Consider the following 17,714-nt stretch of genomic DNA (forward strand, 5'->3'; position numbering starts at 1 on the left):
CAACTACCAACTACATACGAGTATGAGTACGAGTACGAGGGTACTCCCCAATCCCCACTCCCCACTCCCCGCTCCACACTCTCCACTGACCGTACAGTGCTCATGCGATGTGTTTGATAGCAGGCACGTGATCTGCAGATGAAGCGATCTCCCATCCCATCCCATCCGATCCGATCCGAACGTACCAAATCTGAATGAAGAATTTATGAATGAAGAACTCGAATCGAGTTCAGTTCGTAGCACTTCACTCCCCTTGAAGTGGGATGCGTGAGCGTGGCAGTGGTAGTGGTAGTGGCAAGTCGCACATACATGAGAGTAGTATCTGTGAGATAGTTTCGCTTTCTAGCAATCGCACCTGAGTGCAAAAGGAGGGGATGGGGGGGGAGAGAGAGAGAGTGGCAGAGGCAGAGACAGAGAAAGAGGCAGAGGTGTGAAGGTATGAAGGAAACCCTTGACTAGAGATCTTCTCAGGGTGCTGCAACGGTTGTTCCTCTATTCTTCTCCTTCTCCTTCTCCTGCTCATTCGCATTCTCTGGGATATATGTATGTATATATGTATATGCATTCCGTTGCAGCCATGGATTTGTGTATCTGTGTATCTGTGCATCTGTACATCTGCTTTGGCACGCATGTCGCGCAGCTTTGTTGTCGTTGTCGTTGTCATTGCCGCCGTAGTCGTAGTCGTTTTCGTTGTCGTATTCGTCTGACGCATTGTCTGTCGTCTGTGCGTGGCTTAACAACTTGAAATTGTGGCATAAACACGTTCTACAATTTCCGGCATGAGTGTTGGGCGTTTTGTTGTCGACTGACTGTTTGTTGTTGTTTATTAGTTCCATTGATCATCATTACCCGTCGAAACACATGCATCTTCAGGCTCAAAGACTCGTCTATGCGCTGGTGCCACTCTCCTTTAAACATGCCCCACCAATAATGTTCTGCCCAAAGATCCGAACAGTTCCCACCCGAAATATCGGAGAGCGACCCATGAGGGATAACCTCTCCCAGAAGCACCTATGAAATATATTTTCATTAACTTTTACTATATATGTATGTATATTCTCCCATATGTGAAGCTGCCCCTTACAGTGGGCAGGCAGCCCTTTACAGCAAGTTTCCCCAAAGAGTGTGTTCTCTGCCCTGAGTTCTCAACTGGGAGTAGCTGCTGAGCCGCGCCTCGGCTCCGCCTGGGCTATTTTGGAGTCTCATGCCCAGGGCTATTTATGGCTAACCTTGCTGCTCCAAAGCAAACCGAGACAACGCAAACAAATATTAGAGGTCTTTCATCTCTGGCTGCAGTCTCTATATCTATATCTGTCTCCGTCTGCGTCTCCGTCTCCGTCTCTGTCCCTTCCTCGACCTCCTCTGAGGCGGCCTCTGCTAGATATTTCTGTCTCATATTTAGAACAATTAATTAGTGTTTGTCTTTTTTTAGTCAGAGCAAGCAGCCAGCCACAAACACAAACACAAACAGCGATCGGCTATCGGCGATCTTTGAGAGAGATCTTCTGGGCTTTCCAGTGACAAATCGATTGGCCAGGGTCAGAGGGGAGACGAGGCGGACACAGATAGTGAAGCGAAGCAGATAGAGATACATTTACACACAGATACACAGATACAGAGTGCTGCGCATGCGCATGGTGCGCACTTCAATAATTGTGCAAACGACGAAATTGAAAATGAATTTACTTTCGATTTTGTGTGAAACGTTTTAAATTAATTAACGACTCAAGCCCTCAAGGAGGAGTACTCGACCGTTGGGAGAGTTGGAGCAATTAAAATTGATCAGAGTGCGTGCTGGCCTGGGCTGCGACACCAAAATCGATCTGATGATGATGATGATGATGATCATCATCATTAACCCCCGTAGCCATACTTGATAATGATCCAGCAATCAAACAGCGAGCGACAGTGTGAATGTGAATGCCGAAGAGCTTGTCAAATGGCCCAGACCAATGAGCGACCGAACATGAAAACAGCACAACGGATACCCAGACAGACACCAAAAAACACAGAGATCTTGGGCCAGTTTCAGTTTCAGTTTCAATTTCGATTTCGAAATTTAAATTTAAAGTGGACCTACAAAAATGTCAAAAGAGAGACCTTCCCCCCTCCAACCACACCAACCACACCAACCACACCAAGAAATGAAAACATGAAAAACACAGCAGGTGAGCAGAAGAGTAGATGGGCAGAAGGTTAGAAGGAGGGAAAACAATCAATTAGGTTTTGATGAGGTCTTCGGCGCGGACCGAAATCGAGTCCATTGCACGATCATTATACAAGATGATCGCATTATCATCTCAACTTTGACACACACTCGGACAACACTCCGACAGCACTCCGAGCGACGCGACATGAACTTGTGTCCATTGAGAGGGGAGCAATTACCAATGGGGGGGGGGATAATTACGAGAAGATCCAATTGGAGATTGTTCGTCATTGGAATATTGACACACAACATCCGTTTAAAGATCAATGGCTTAATTAATGATATCCATCAGATTGTAAATCGCTTAAAGCTATATATATCTGTGATCGCAGAATAAGTTCGCCTTAATCGTGGATCCCTCAGATACAGCCCTCGATCATTGATCTGACTCGAAGAGATTGACAATTGCTGTCACTTAGAGGAGCTTGATCATCAATTGGCATGATCATCGGCCTAACTGGGCCTAACCACGCACAATGTGCTCTTTATAACTGATCTGCCCGATCGAGCTCACGTCTGATTAGTAATTCCATTGAAAACTATAGCACCCTTATGTACTCGTATGTACTCGTATGTACTCGTATGTACTCGTATGTACTCGTATGTACTCGTATGTACTCGTATGTACTCGTATGTATGTATGTTGCATCTGCAAAGGGGAACTGTTGTAGCAGTTCGTTGGGTGATCCACAATGGAGCAGAGTTCATTGGAACTTGAGGCATCGATCTATGGCAAATCTTCTCAGTTCGTGGGTTCTGTCTGCGAGAGTTTTCTGCTTCTGCTTCTGCTCCAGATCGATCTTTGGCATTCGCTACCATAGCTACGACTTGGCATTTCCGCGTTGACCATCGAGCACTTCAGGCATTCAGGCACTCAGGCATTCAGGCATTCGATCATCTGGCATTCGCATGCAAAACGCGCATTCTCCGAGGCACCCGAGGCACAGGCACAGCCATGGGCACCATATCCATATCGATATTCGCTGACCAACGCCCAGTGCATTATTACGAGTATCATATTGTTCCGTCATATTTCACTGGCAAATTGCCGGGCGATCGTTAATGCGGTGACAGGAGAGGCGACAACAGCGTCGGCGCCACTATCCCGACAGGGTCCGGAGCGGTGGGGCAGACTGGCTCTGCTCTGAATGGAAGAAATGCGAAATAAATGTGTACGAACGCCCGCCCGCCCGGCTGGCTGGCTGGCTAATCGATTAATTGCCCGAGCGAGCCACAGAAGCACTTAGCGACTGCCCAGATGAATATTGCTATGGAAATTATTAGTACATATGTACATATGTATGTACTCTCTTATATATAGTATTTGAATCCACTCGAAGGGGTAGTTAACTGGTAAAGCATTTCGCTACTGGTGGCATAATCTGGTTCCCGGTAATGGGAATAGGAGGAACGGGAACGGGAATGGGAATGGGCCAAACGAACTGCGCAGCGATAAATGTGGACAAAGAATTCGCAATGCCCTCAAAATGAGGCGTGACCTGAGGTGGGAGTGGGGGAAAAGTTACTGTTAATTTACATAGCAGAACGAATCAAAAAGGCAAAAAGGGGGAAGCTATCAGCGGATAAAAGGGATACCAAATAAGCAAAGAGGCGGCGTCATGGCATGCAGCCTGAAGCACACGTGAATGGCAGTAGCATCGCATATGTCCGTATGGGAAATCAACGTAATCGTTCAGGGGCAACTAAAAGATATAGGGACTCGATGGATAGATCTTGCAAGCATCTATTCCGATAAAAAAAAATATGTTCCACCATCTCTTTAAAATTCAAAGCATCGCGATGCGTGGCATTCACATTCATGGATGGCATTTTCAGTAGATGCATTATGTATGCACGATCGAGAATATATTTCTGTACTTTTTAGGGTCGGAAATGCTTCCTACTCTGCGGTGCGAATCTGAAGAAAAAGCAGCTATGTAGAAGGGTATTTTCCAATTAAAATGTAAGTGTCATAGAAAAGAGGGAGTCCATAAGGAGCCCAATGACAACTGACGAGAAGCGCAGCAAGATCTAAGGGAGACCCCGTATGCCAACCCCAACCCCAACCCCAACCCCATGGGATCTCCATCTCCCCTTTGGGCCAATGTCTGGCAATGATTTTTCCTCATCGTCATGGCACCTCCATGGCCTAGCACTCCCACCCCAAATTCAATATCTGTCAACGTTTGCCCCCCACCAAAATGAAGACACAAACACACTTGAGGGCCTTGCCCCATGCCACTGCAACCGGATGGAGTCGTTGCCACTGCCACTGCCGCTGCAAAGGGGGGGGCATGGGCATCCAGCAGGGCAGAGTGTGTGTCTCTTGTGGGGGGGATTGCGGGGGGATTAATGAGGGGTGCTGCATATCACTTTTATTGCACTCACTTTAGTTTTGAGTCGCTGTTGCTGCTGCTGTTGCTGCTGCTGCTGCTGTTGTTGCTGCTGCTGCTGTGCATATTATTCACTTGCCGTCGCACAAATGGAATTATTTATGCAAATTTTATGCGCCAATGCAAATGCGATTGGAAGAGGCAGAAGGAAAAATGCTTTTTATATTGATAACAAACATAAATCTGAACGATGGTACAGTGATTGGTGCCTCGAGCGGACATCTTGCATTGCACCTTCTTAGGCTATATAGACACTGATATCGCAAATATCGGGAATAGGCCTCGTCACCCAGCAAACCACAGTCAGTTGGCATTAGATGACATCAGAATAAAATACAAACAATAAACTTCATCAGTTTAAATTTATTTATGGACGGAATTGACTCGCAGTGGAAATTTCCCATAGGCGAGCGGACACATTCCGTATACCCGTAATACGCAGTAATATACGTAATACTCCACAGGACAAGACTTGAATTAACGCTCTCGTTGTGTGCAGTCTGTGGGATGCGATGATATACCTACCGAAGGCAAGCACCACCCAGAGTAAAGATATTCTCATATCTCGTTTATAAATATTCGATATAAGTTTGAAATTATTTTATTTTATTTTATTTCTGTATTTGGAACGATCTTTCGTTGGACTATTTTGACTATTCAATGTGTAAATATACAAAAGAATATCAACTGTTTTTACAACTACAACCCCTAACCTTGGCTCTTCGCTGCAGAGAGTTTTCACTGTAGTACATGAATACATGCATATGTACATACATATATGTACATATGTACATATGTATATACTTATTTTTTAATTTATCTTTATATCTCTCTCTCGCTCTGCAGGTGTGTGTGTGTGTGTGTTTAATGCACTTTGAGTATGTTGATTTTTTTTTGCAATTTGAAACGAATCGAAAGACTTGTGGACTTCAGACGGTTACGTGGGGTGGGGAGGGGGGCAGGTCTTAAACCGGCAATATTCGAGAGGGGTAGGGGTAGGGGAAGGGGAAGTACAGTGTCGGCATTTTGTCAAAGGTAACTCACAGTTGTTGTTGCAACGACATTGACAGTTGCTGCAACTTGTTGTTGCTGCGGCTGCCGTTCTTGAGCTGCGCATGCGCAACGAATTTGAAGCAGTCACCCCACCCCACCTCCCTGCATTACCACACCCCCTGCTACCACGTAGCCCCCCTTCAATGTGGCACCGCACCGCGCCGCACGAACACCCACCGCCTCGACGGGGCGCAGACTCGTAATTAAACAAATCTGCGACAACAAACTCACATTAACCCATTACTGACCCCAAAACCGGTCACCCCCCTCCCACCAGCCCGCCGCTCGCCTTGTTAATTAATGTTAAAACGCACTGCAGACCCCAGCCAGACCCCAGCCAGACCCCAGACGCTGTCAAAGTTGCAGTCACTAATAATTCAAACTGTTTTAGTAAATGATTTTGAAGCCAAATGGCATTCGGCTCATTCAGGGCCAACAAGACTTGGCCAACTCCACCAAGTGGCGGAGCAGCAGCAGCAGCAGCAGCCAAAGGGGGACGCAGGGTTTGCGAGGGGCTGCAACCAGACAAACAAACATAAATAAAAAGGAAAATGCCAATCGATGCTCAAGTCAGAGATGGAAAACAACCTCCCATTCAATCTCAATTAATTATTTTAAATCCCGCACACGTGAATAGTACCTATCCAATATAGCAATTAAACCGATTCAGACATCAAATTGGGGTGCAGAAAAGTTGTACATACATACATACATACATATATACGAACAGATATGATATTCCCAAGAGACTAAAATCAAAATTGGGTTTTGCGTAAAAAACACACGTGGAAAATATCCTCGTGGCAAAGAAAAGGGCTATCCCAGTTAATTCCGTACTAAATTTGGTCTAATTTCAGAACTACCAGAAAATCCGCTATGCCCGACAAGTGAGGGGCGCAGCCAAACGGCGTTAAGCGATCATTTCCGGTAATTGGAACAAATAAGAATAAGGCTCCCCACAAGCTGTTTGAAATTGTATCCATATCCCCCACATCCCCCATTCCGCATAAATGCAATTGCAACAGCAATGTATGTATGTATGTATGTATGTAGAAAGACCCAAGGGGCAGCATAGATCTGAACTGTGAGATGAGGTGGGATGGAAAGGAATCGAATCGAATGGAATGGAATGGAATGGAATGAGGATGCGATGGCATCGTTTGGGTAGGAGGGATAGATGGGGTGGCAGAAGGGCAGTGCTTAAGGGCTGAAAAGTGAAAACCAATAAACTGCATAGTCTGCTCAATTGGAAAATATTTATGTGTGCATGTGTGCATGTGTGCATGTGTGTGTGTCTGCGGACATTTTCCAGGGCAAAGCAATTTATACTTTTCGCTTCAGTGGATCGCCTGCCCTGTGCCTATGCCTTTGCCTGTGCCTTTGCCTGCTCCTGCCATCTCCCCGGGTGCCACCTTTCAACAAAAGTTGTATTTTTATTTTCATTTTATTTTGGCACGAAAGGAATGCACCACGGAAGAAGAAAGAATTCGGCCGGGGCCGGGGCCGACGCCGCCGCCCCGAAGGAGGGAGCGGTAGAGACAAAGAGACAGAGAAAGAGAGCATTGAACGATGTCTGCAGCATCGTTTTCTCGACATGCAATTCATTAGAAACGAGCGTGAAAGAAAGGAGTGGAAAATAAGGGGGGGACATGCCACGACGCACAGTGAGGCCTCAATCGAAAAGAGGTAGCAAAAGGTGGAATAAAAGAATAAAACAGTTTTTATTTTTAAAGCGAGAGGGAACGTGGTGAGTCGCTTCAGTGGCCGCGACTCTACGTTTTTACTCAGTCCGTGTATATGTACATAAGTGAGCGTTTGATTTATGCGCAGAACTATGAAATATTTTATCTGTTTCGATTTTTTTGCTATCTCTCTTCTTACACCTCCGCCAGAGGGCGCACACTGAAAGAGGCAGACTGTGCAAGCGATAGTGAGAAATTGAGTAGCGCTGGAAGGTAGTTGGGTGGGGTCGGAAATGTTTCCTTCTGTGCGTTACACGCATCCACTTTGACCACAAATCTAATATAACCCTTTTCTACTCGAGTACGGGTATAATAAAATATAAATATTAATATAATAAAATGAAGAAGAAAATGAGACATTATTGCATCATGTACTCCAGCAGACTAAGTTGGTAAAAGTTTTTTATCTTAAACAAAGTCAATTTCATTAAAAAATATCTCTATTTGTTCAGAAGTTATTAATTTAACAAGCCGAAATGGCCGAATGGCACACTGTGCACCGACTGTACGAGTAGTTACCCTTTTCCCGCAATTTACTTCACGAAGGAGTTTCGGTGAATATTCAAGAAGAGAATGAGAGAGAAATTTGAATATAGATGACTTCTTTCATCTGCTTATTAATTATTGCCCAAGCTTTGATAAATGATATTGCTAAGCTCCTAGAATACTCTTTAGGTCATATAAATAATGTACGTACGTACACATGTATAGGCCTACTCCCCCACTTACTCGTAGTCAAGCATAGCCACTGGGCCCACAGACAGAGAGAGGGTATCAAATCGGAAAAATGTGTAAAATAAAGAAAAAAATCATCAAGAAGAAAAGGGAAAATTCTTTTGGTCGGTGCTGAAAGGTAATAAATAAGCGCAAGATGCGGACACGTGTGCCGTTAATCCAACAGAAGCCGCTGCTGCTGCTTCTGTTTCTGCTGCTGGTGTTGCTCCTCACCCTACTGCAATGCCCCATCCTCCCGGCAGCAGTCCCTCCGACAGCACCAGCAGCAGCCCCCTTGTATGGTGCATCGTTCTAATTAACGTCACAAGAGCAGAAAAGGAACCCGGGAACCCGGGAGCCAGGGAACCAGGGAACTGTGAAGCATACAAAATATGAAAGTAGAAGAGGGCAAAGTAGGGGGATGCACATACATATGTACATGCATATGTATATCCCCTATATACATATCTGTATATATAGATTTATAAAGTATATAGTATATGTACATATGTATGTGCATCTTGTGAGAATTGCCATTCACAATCATTTTATATGGGGGTTAGGCCTCCGACTGCGGCTTTGACTTTAAGTTCCACATCCATTTGCATTTCCATGTCCATCCTTATTTCCCTCTCTCAGTTCTCAGTTCTCGCTCTCTCTATCTTCGTCTGTGTCTTCGTGCTCTTCCAATTACGGATTCGCCGAGCTCTCTTGAATGAATTCAATTGAATTGAATTGAGAGCCAAGCCGCCATCATCCCAGAGAGAATTAAAGAGAAACCACGGAAGGGAAACCAAATTGGGGACGAAGCGGCCTTCGTTTCTGAGGAACTTAGAAGATATATCATTTGAATATTTGGATATACAAATGTACACATGAATATATGTATGTGAGCATGTAGCATAACAGTTAACAGTGTTGCCTTTCTGTTGAATGATGCGAATGACGTTGGCTCGCAGTACAAATTCCCCTAAGCGAACGGACACACTAGTTTCGATCCCAATGAGACTTCTGCTGCTGGTGGAACTGTTTTAAGGACGGTTCCTTCCATTACGGACTCAAACGACTTTTGGCTTATACATTGAATCATCTCAGTGGGAACCAGAGACTGTCTCCAGGCGATGCTTCGACTTCCAGGGGCTTCTGCATTTTATAAGCATTCCATAAACATTTCTGGCGATTTTTCGCTCACTTTGTGGTCCACAATGACTTGAAAAAAGAAATAACAGCGCAGCTTCTTGTCTGGCTGGGATCTCCACTCTCGATCGTCGTATTCCGAGACTCCACGGATGAAGTTGTTTGCCGTGTGTTTACGCCCACGGAGCGCAACAAGATCCAACAAATGCAGGCAAGAAACAAATACGAAAACAGCTAGATGGATGAATGGATGGAAAGAAAAATACATATGTACATACGTACATACATATGTATGTATGTATGTATGTACATAGATAGATAGATTTCTATGATGGCTAATGGGCATGGACTAGGGCTGATCGGGTCTAGTCGGTGCTGGGTGCTGTAGCCACAGCGGCATTAGTTGGGGCTGTGGCTGGGGATGGGCTACTAACCTTGACCCAAAAGTATGTGCTTGGTATGCGCTGAAAGCGTGCTAATTGCAAAGACTTTTCAACACGATCCAATCCCCAGTGCACAGTCCACAGTCCCCACTCCCATTCCAGCATCACGATGGCAGCGTGATGGAGTCAAGTGTAAACACAATAAAAAACATACACATACAGTCAGATTCAGATACAGATACAGATACAGCTAGAAATAAAGTTGTTATTTTTTGTTTGGACGGACTCTTTGCAAATGATGGAGATCTTCTTCGAAAGCAGAATCAACAATTGGGCTAACCGTGTACTCACTCACTGTACGGCTACACCACTCACTCGGGCACTCGGGCACTCGTGCCCGGAGTATATCCACACACATCTGGCTATATGAACTCGTAAACTCTGTTCCCAGATACTCGTTCTAGTTGGCGTTCGCGTTCGCGATCTCGTATCACCCGTATTTATTTATTGAGGAGCCGAGCAGAGCAGTCAGCGTCGTCGTCGTCTGGTAAACACAACTTCCCCAATGAGCCAAACGCTACCCATATCAAAATCGAACTAAAATCGTACGTAAACACATTAGATAAGATAAAAAATAACTCTTTGGTTAGGAAGATACTCGCACACTGCGGGGGAATTGTGACTAGTAACTGGTGCCGGGACTGGGCCTCAGTTTCGAGTATTTGCCTTTGATTCATGTCACCATATGGCCTGTGTTTGCCCTGTGGCACATGGGATAGATAATGGCGCCTGCACCGGAAGTCAGAGTTCCAGTCGAAGTGGGAAGGGGGAGGAAGCGCTTCCCTTCGCTAATATTCTCCATTCGCCAAGTCTTCCTGCATTCTATCCTTTTCGTTGGATCTCCCTTCATCGCAACCCACTCTGCGATCTCCCCATCATTCGTCAGATCGTTAAGCGGAATCCCATTCATTAAAACCCATTGAGATTGAGGGGCAGCAGCAGCAGCAGCTTAAGTTTCATTTTGTCAAATGGAAAGTTGGCCAATGCAAATCGCACCCCATAAAATATCCATAAATAGTTTAAATTAAATGATCCATCTAATGTTCGGTCAATCAAGGTATCCGTCCAGCTCCAGGGCAGAGCAGAGTAGAGAGAAGAGAAGAGGAGCAGCCACATTAAAGCGATCATAAAAGTTGCATGATCTCTGCTTGTTGGAGGAGGTGGGGCACCAGGCACAAGGCACAAGGCACGAGGCACGCTCTTACGCTTTTACGAGCACATCAGCCAATCAGGGGAATGACGAACACGCAGCCCACAAAAAATTATACCCTGGAGCTAGGCGATCGTTTCCATATGGCCCAAACACACACACACACATACACAGACATGGCGCACAAAGATCTCCGATCTCCGATCACCCATCACCGATCCCCGTCGGAAATCCAAACACATCTCGGAGAAGTTGGTAAATTTGGTCACAAATTATGCACACAAGATAGTAATAGTAATTAAAGAAACACACACACACTCAAGCACACAATTTTCAATATCGTATGGGGATCGCATGAGATCGCATCCTGGATGATCGATCGTTTCGGGAGTAGAGGAGTGCCAAGTCATAGGAATGCCAGTCCCTGGCGGTGATCCTTTTCCCAAATGATCAGCCAAATCAGGGAGATCACTCGAGATCAGAGAACAATGGGGAATAGAATGGGATGGGATGGGATGGGATGGGAAGGGGAATTCCCTGCAGCCTGGGAAAAGGAAAGGTTCACACAACAAATTGAAAAAGAGAACAGAGTCGAACCGACACTTGACACACTCAAACGAGGAGATTGCAAAACCTCCGAGAATAGAATCGGAGGGGAGTCTCAAGTGCAGAGGTCTCTCGTGTCTGTGTCTGAGGCATGAGGCGAGGCATGAGTTAATTCAAACAACAAATTAGACAAATGGAGAGAGGAGATACATCTGACATTGACATAATGATTCTTGGCTTGAGTTTACCCGTACGATTTCATGTCTTGGTTTTCGGCTTGTTCCGGCCAACAGTTTTGCCATTTGAGCCACTTAATGAGCCACAAAGCACACACTCGCGATGGCATTCGCGCCCACCCAGACACAAACAGAAACTCAAAACTAAAGGCCAAGCCAAAGGTAAAGACAGAAATTCTTAATTGCCCGCCGCCAGCATTTGCGCGATTCATAATTTCGGATATGCCAAAAAAAAAAAAACACACACACACATACGATACACGAGTTCACGAGTGCTAGTCCATGATGTAAGCTGCCCAATTTGTCTTCACCTTTGCGGCACATCAGGTTTTTGGTTCATCTGTGGGATGGTGGAGCGCCTGCGCAACTATTTGGCATTCGCTGATCCACTGATCATTGATCACTGAACACTGAACACTGGACACTGGATCACAGTCGGACTCTCGATCGTTTGGTTGTCGCCATCATTCATCATTCCGTCAAGCGGCGTACAGTCAGAAACACAACGAAAATCCCTTGATGACTAAATGCCATTAAATGTAATGAAATTTAAGTACGCACCGCTTGTACCCCTGACCCACTAAACAGTATACAAACAATGTAGATATTCCACACACGTGTGTGTGTGTGTGTGTGTCGCCGTATCTCATAAATACATTTTTGATTAGGGCCATCAGACCATCGGCCCGCATCCGAGTTGATTTTGTTAATAGGCGACAATCGTCGAGAGCATTTAATCGGCTTCTGGCACTCCGCACCCCCAAACTCCTCTCCACTGGCAACTGGTAACTCCACTGGTAAATAGTAAATAATGGGCCTGGCCTGTGAAACGTCGCGTTAATTTGATAATAATGCTCGTAGCTGTAACTGAGCAAAAAGAATAACAACCATCATAATAGCAATGATTTCACGCCTGCTTTGAGATGGGAAAAGGTGATGCCAAATCTCGGATCGGATCGGTTCGGATCTCTATCGAATTTTGGATCAAAACTGAGGATATTCCAGAGATAATCCTCAGAAGAAGAGGAGCAAGCTCGTAGAAGATCAGGCAATGATCACTGATCTAATCAGAGATATAACTTGAAGATCAGGCGGTTAAGGGATGGCGAAGATCTTCGAGGATCTCTGGATCGGGCCATAGTATCTTATACAGGAGAAAAAATATTAATTTTCAGTGCGCAGATCATGGATCATACAATCCTCAAAGTCTTTGCTTTCACTGCTTGAAGAATCTGTGGAGAAATATTGGTCTCGTGGATCACTATATGAAATCGCATGGCACTCGGTGCTCGGTTAAAGTGGATGGGACTCCACATGCGGCTGTAGCACCAAGTGAAACTTAAGCATTTCATTGTCATCAGGGACAAACCGCCTCAGTGTCGGCAGACAACTTCAATGGTTTCATTTCACCCACAGCCCACATGACGGCGAAACATGGAAACATGGAGACGAAGATGGAGCCACATCATCCATCAAGCGCTGGCGAGGCAGCATGCCATATGCGAGGCCCGGAGTTGGGGTTCAGCAATTAATAAACAAATAAAATGGCAACTACATTTCGGGTTCATGACCACAAAGCCTCAACATATCAGCCGACCAGCCAGCAAATTGCGTGCGCGAACAACTAAATTCACAAGGCGCCCGGCCTGGGAATCTCCTTCTCTCCAAGTGAAGTGGCTGAAGATGCTGGCTGGAGATGCAGATGAGACTAACATTGATGCGTCTCTGTTTGAAATTAATTGAAATATGTGCAGTGGCTGCGACGAACACGAGACAAGAGGCCTATGGACTCAAGACTATTGAGTAGAGTAATAAAATTCCACTTATCAGGGCCATGCTAATAATCTTCAGTGATTACATATTCCAGAACGCTGATTTAATATAGCTGAAGATCCAGAAGATCATGCATCATTACATTCCACCTGGGCTGTGCCAGGAGCAGAAGCAGTCGAAATACCATTCCATGGATCTAATTCCTGCCTGACAAATGATAAGCCTTGTTTTTTCATTCCCCTTTTCTTTTATCTTGCCTTGTTATGAAATATGACGATCGTTCCGAGAACTTTGATAGTTTACAGTCCTACAGGCAACATTCTCTATTTATCTCAGATAGTTCTTCCATCCGATTGTATCCGATCCGTGATATCTCTGTTTGATCAACTGTCAGCTGATCCAATGATCGATTCTCACTCTCCCTGCTCGTTTTCGTGACCCTTTGGCGATCAGCAAACACACTCTTCTTCCTCCCTCGAAATAAATAAATAAGCTGCCCGAATGGAAGTGGTCGTGGAGACACGTGGGGGTGGCACTGTGCGTCTGTGTCGCTTGTGATGTCCATTTTGGGCGGAGGAACTGGCAGCCGTACGATCGTGCAGTGGATAATCATAAATAATATTGAAATATGCTCGTACTGAGGGAAGACGGCGGGTCTCTCTGGCTATGACGAATCAACTTTCCGGCCTCCGGACCCATCCATCCATCCGTCGATCCATAGGGCGATCGATTGTCACTTTTGGCGATCAGTGAATGAATTTTGCGCCACGTTTTCCCGATTTATCGATTCGTCAAGCGTTTGCTGTGGGCTCGCTGCTGAATTGAATTCCAATTGAGGCGATAAACATAAACTCTCGATAAGTGAAACTGAAAATGCAGTCCGCCATCCGCGCCTGTGAGTCACGCATTTCTTTTGGCGCTCTGCCCATTCATAACCACTCGAACGGGCATTCGTTTCATTCGCACATTCTGATTCCCTGACCTACGACATAATCCCCCAAAAAATATTTGGTTTATAGTAAAACGAGGCGGCGGTGGCGGCGTCGTCATCTTGGTCGAGTATGACGAAACCACTTGTATTTTTATCAACGCCAAGATACGAGCACGATGCCACAGAATGGCGTGATTCATGCCACGACAGCGGAACGCTTTCCCAGAATTAAAGTGATTAAAGTGCGGTGCGGTGGGCGCATTTCTTTCTAGAATCTAGATCGTGGCAGATCTTCGCCAAGCGTTCAGCTATCTGCAGAATGTGGTGTTCAGAGATGCTATGCTCTTGGAGGATTCTTTTTCTCTGGAATAAGACATTTAATAGAAGGACTGACTGTTCCTTATCACTGATTCTTGGGGAAATTCGAAAGAAAGCCTGGCGCACCAGCAGAATGTATCATGCCTCATGCATCATGTATGCGCGCCGTTGTAAATAAAATCGACTCAGAACGTATCGTAATATACGTTCGAAGCATATTTGCTTCGTAAAAGCGGAGTATTCAGCTACACCATGATGTGGATCAAGAAAATGCATCGTACCATTAGTATGCTCCTTTGCTGATGCATCACAATCACTAATCAGGTGGCGAGCAACTGCACTACCGTAAGAAATCCATACCTGATCCCTAATCAAGTTGTGCTGGACCGATCCTTTATCATTTAGACTATAGATAACAGTACCCAATAAACTTATAAACAACTCTCTTAACTTACCGATTTTATGTGTTGATGTCACTCGAAGTTGTTCGTTTTCCGTTTTCCGTTTTCTGATTCTTCTCTGGTGATTTTCCCCAGCTGAAAGGAAATCGAGAATGAAAAACTGTCGTTTACATATGTACAATGTGCATATGTGGATGATGGATAGACGCTTGATGGTCGGGTATATGGTACTGCTATATGAATCTATAATACGATGTGATGGTGGGCCCGTGTGGCGAGTGTGTGACATCACCAGAAACGTAAGTAGGAAAACGGTAAATGGAGTTTTATTTGCTTTTTGTCATTGAAACGTGAGTGAGCGACACACACGCACCGCACTGTGCCGCGCTGTACCGCACTGTACCCCGCCGTACCGAATGGTAGAGAGAGAGAGAGACGGAGAGAGAGGTAGGTAGAGGTGGTGGTCTAAACAAATAAGTCAATAAATAAAGGCGTTAACTTGGCTCGAATGGCCTACGTAAATATGCGATGAAATGAGCGAAAAGAAACAACTAAAACCCGCCCGAGAGGCCCGCCGCCAAAGGTGGGCTCTACAGACGGACCAGACGGACCTGACTCCGTCCCGGTTTCAGTCTCCTATTCAGATACAGATTCCTATTCCCATTCAGATTCAGATTCGGTGTAGGTTTGTTTCGCAATCGCACATAGACATAGACATTGGGAGCGGGAGCGGGAGACAGAGAGTGGCATCGGTGGGTACAGAAGTTGGCAATAAGCTAAAAGCTGACAAATGTTTGACAAGCGGAAGTGCAAAAGAGAACCACAAAATAACAAACGTCAAACACGAAATATCCGCATCCACAGCAAAACAGAACACATCACATCACACGAAACGGAACGGAATGAAACTCCACTCCACCGAAAGACCAATCCTCACCATTGGGTGTGCTGTGCCTGTTGCCCTCTATGGGTACTAGGTGGTCCTAAGGTGTCCCTGGCGGTGAGTCAATCATCACAGACCACCTCCCAGGGGCCGTAAATTGACGACACCTTCTGCGTTGGTGGCTCGCTCGACTATTTTCCCACGAAAGAGCCCGCGGTTCTCAAGAAGTTTCCACGATGTGGCTACAAACTGCAGGTACTTGGGAATTGGGCAAGGTCAATGCCACATACGAGCATAAAATATTGCGCTTATTGCGCTGACCTTTTCGGCAACTCCCTCTCCTCGCCTCTGCTCTCAGCGAGGGGGAGGACACAAGGAGTGCGTGACGAATGCCCGCGCATGCGGTCATCAAGGTCAGACCTCTCTCTGCCACGAAACAGCTGACGTGACTCAATCTCCAGGCAACAAAACACCTCAAACGAGGAGGTGCCCCATGGGCACCAGGTGGGTGGGAGGGCGGCAGTACTCGGGATCTGACTCATTGGAATTCTCCCTAAAAGGCCTTCAAATAGTTTGGCCAACAAAGGAAGTCTCATTGTCACAGAGCTCCCATTCTCATTGAATTCTATTTGGCTTAAGATGACTAAAAGTCTTTGGGAACATTCTCCCAAAGCTAAATTTATTACGCAAATGTATTTGTAGAACAATTTTCGCGATGTTTCTCAATTTGCTTTCCTTAGGTACGGACTCTATGTGCTCAATATCATTTTAAGGATACCTCCTTATTCGTCGACACTCCAAGTTTTCGCTAGTATGTATTTATAGCTACATTGCTATAGTTTCCCTGCAGTCAACATTGCTATCTTATCTCTTTCTACAGCAAAGGGAATATCTCTCTTTGTTCATGGATTTGCTTCCTTATCGATACAGTTGTAAAGTTCTACGATAATTATCATATAACAGGTCTATGTCGTGGTCCCTAGGTGGTTCTTCGTCTGATGATCCCTCAGTTATTTTGTCTGTAAATGCAATGCAGAAATATACATATGTATGTATAATTTATGGATGTATAAATTACACCCACAATTTGTTCATACATATGGATAGCCATATGTACCTCGTTATTTGTGATGTGTCATTTATCCGTTTTTCTGTTTGTAAGTGGAAACTTCAGATGAACTTCAGCTCGAGTATTATTATTGCCAGAGTTTGGAGTTCGTTCGGGATGGGTGGGGCTGTTATCGGGGTTCTGTTGCATGTGGAATTTTAATTAAATGCGCCACATGTTTGGACCAAGCAAATGCAACACTGAAAGTAGTCGAATCACTTAGTACCCTAGCGTATCGATTGACTCGATCTGTATCACAGACCAATACCATTATATAGATTATCCATATATACCTATACCATACATATGTATTTATTATCTTATATGTATCTTCATTCTAGTTTTGATGACTAATTTCCTTTAATTTTGCCTTCCTGTGGCTCTTGTCCTGTGAAAGTTCTGATAGTAGCGGACAGCTGCCATTTCTCTTAACTGATGCTCCGTTCGCTTTGATAGAGGGTTTACCATACCCATTATTCCCCCATCTAGGGTATGCCGTGTACGGTATAGAAACCTTCTCTTGTGGGACAAGGACACGCCACACACGAAAACGATGGTCTGCTGCTTGCTGCACATTCCGACAAAGAGGACACGAGATGACTATACCAGACCTTATATACATATGTATGTACATATATGTGTACAAATGTATGTACAATAGTATGTAGCTATGAATA

General features: G+C 45.1%; 1 protein-coding gene across 2 annotated transcripts in view; it reads right to left on the reverse strand.

Moving 5' to 3' along the window:
- Positions 1-17,714, reverse strand: part of LOC111071878 (GAS2-like protein pickled eggs) — a 55,104-nt gene that overhangs the window by 33,724 nt on the left and 3,666 nt on the right. For both annotated transcript variants that reach the window (XM_041596160.1, XM_022363417.2), the window contains exon 2: positions 15,101-15,181. The gene's annotated coding sequence lies outside the window, so the exon portion shown is untranslated. The remainder of the gene's footprint in view (positions 1-15,100; positions 15,182-17,714) is intronic.

This window comes from Drosophila obscura, unplaced genomic scaffold, assembly GCF_018151105.1.
Source record: "Drosophila obscura isolate BZ-5 IFL unplaced genomic scaffold, ASM1815110v1 contig_96, whole genome shotgun sequence".
Classification (NCBI taxonomy): domain Eukaryota; kingdom Metazoa; phylum Arthropoda; class Insecta; order Diptera; family Drosophilidae; genus Drosophila; species Drosophila obscura.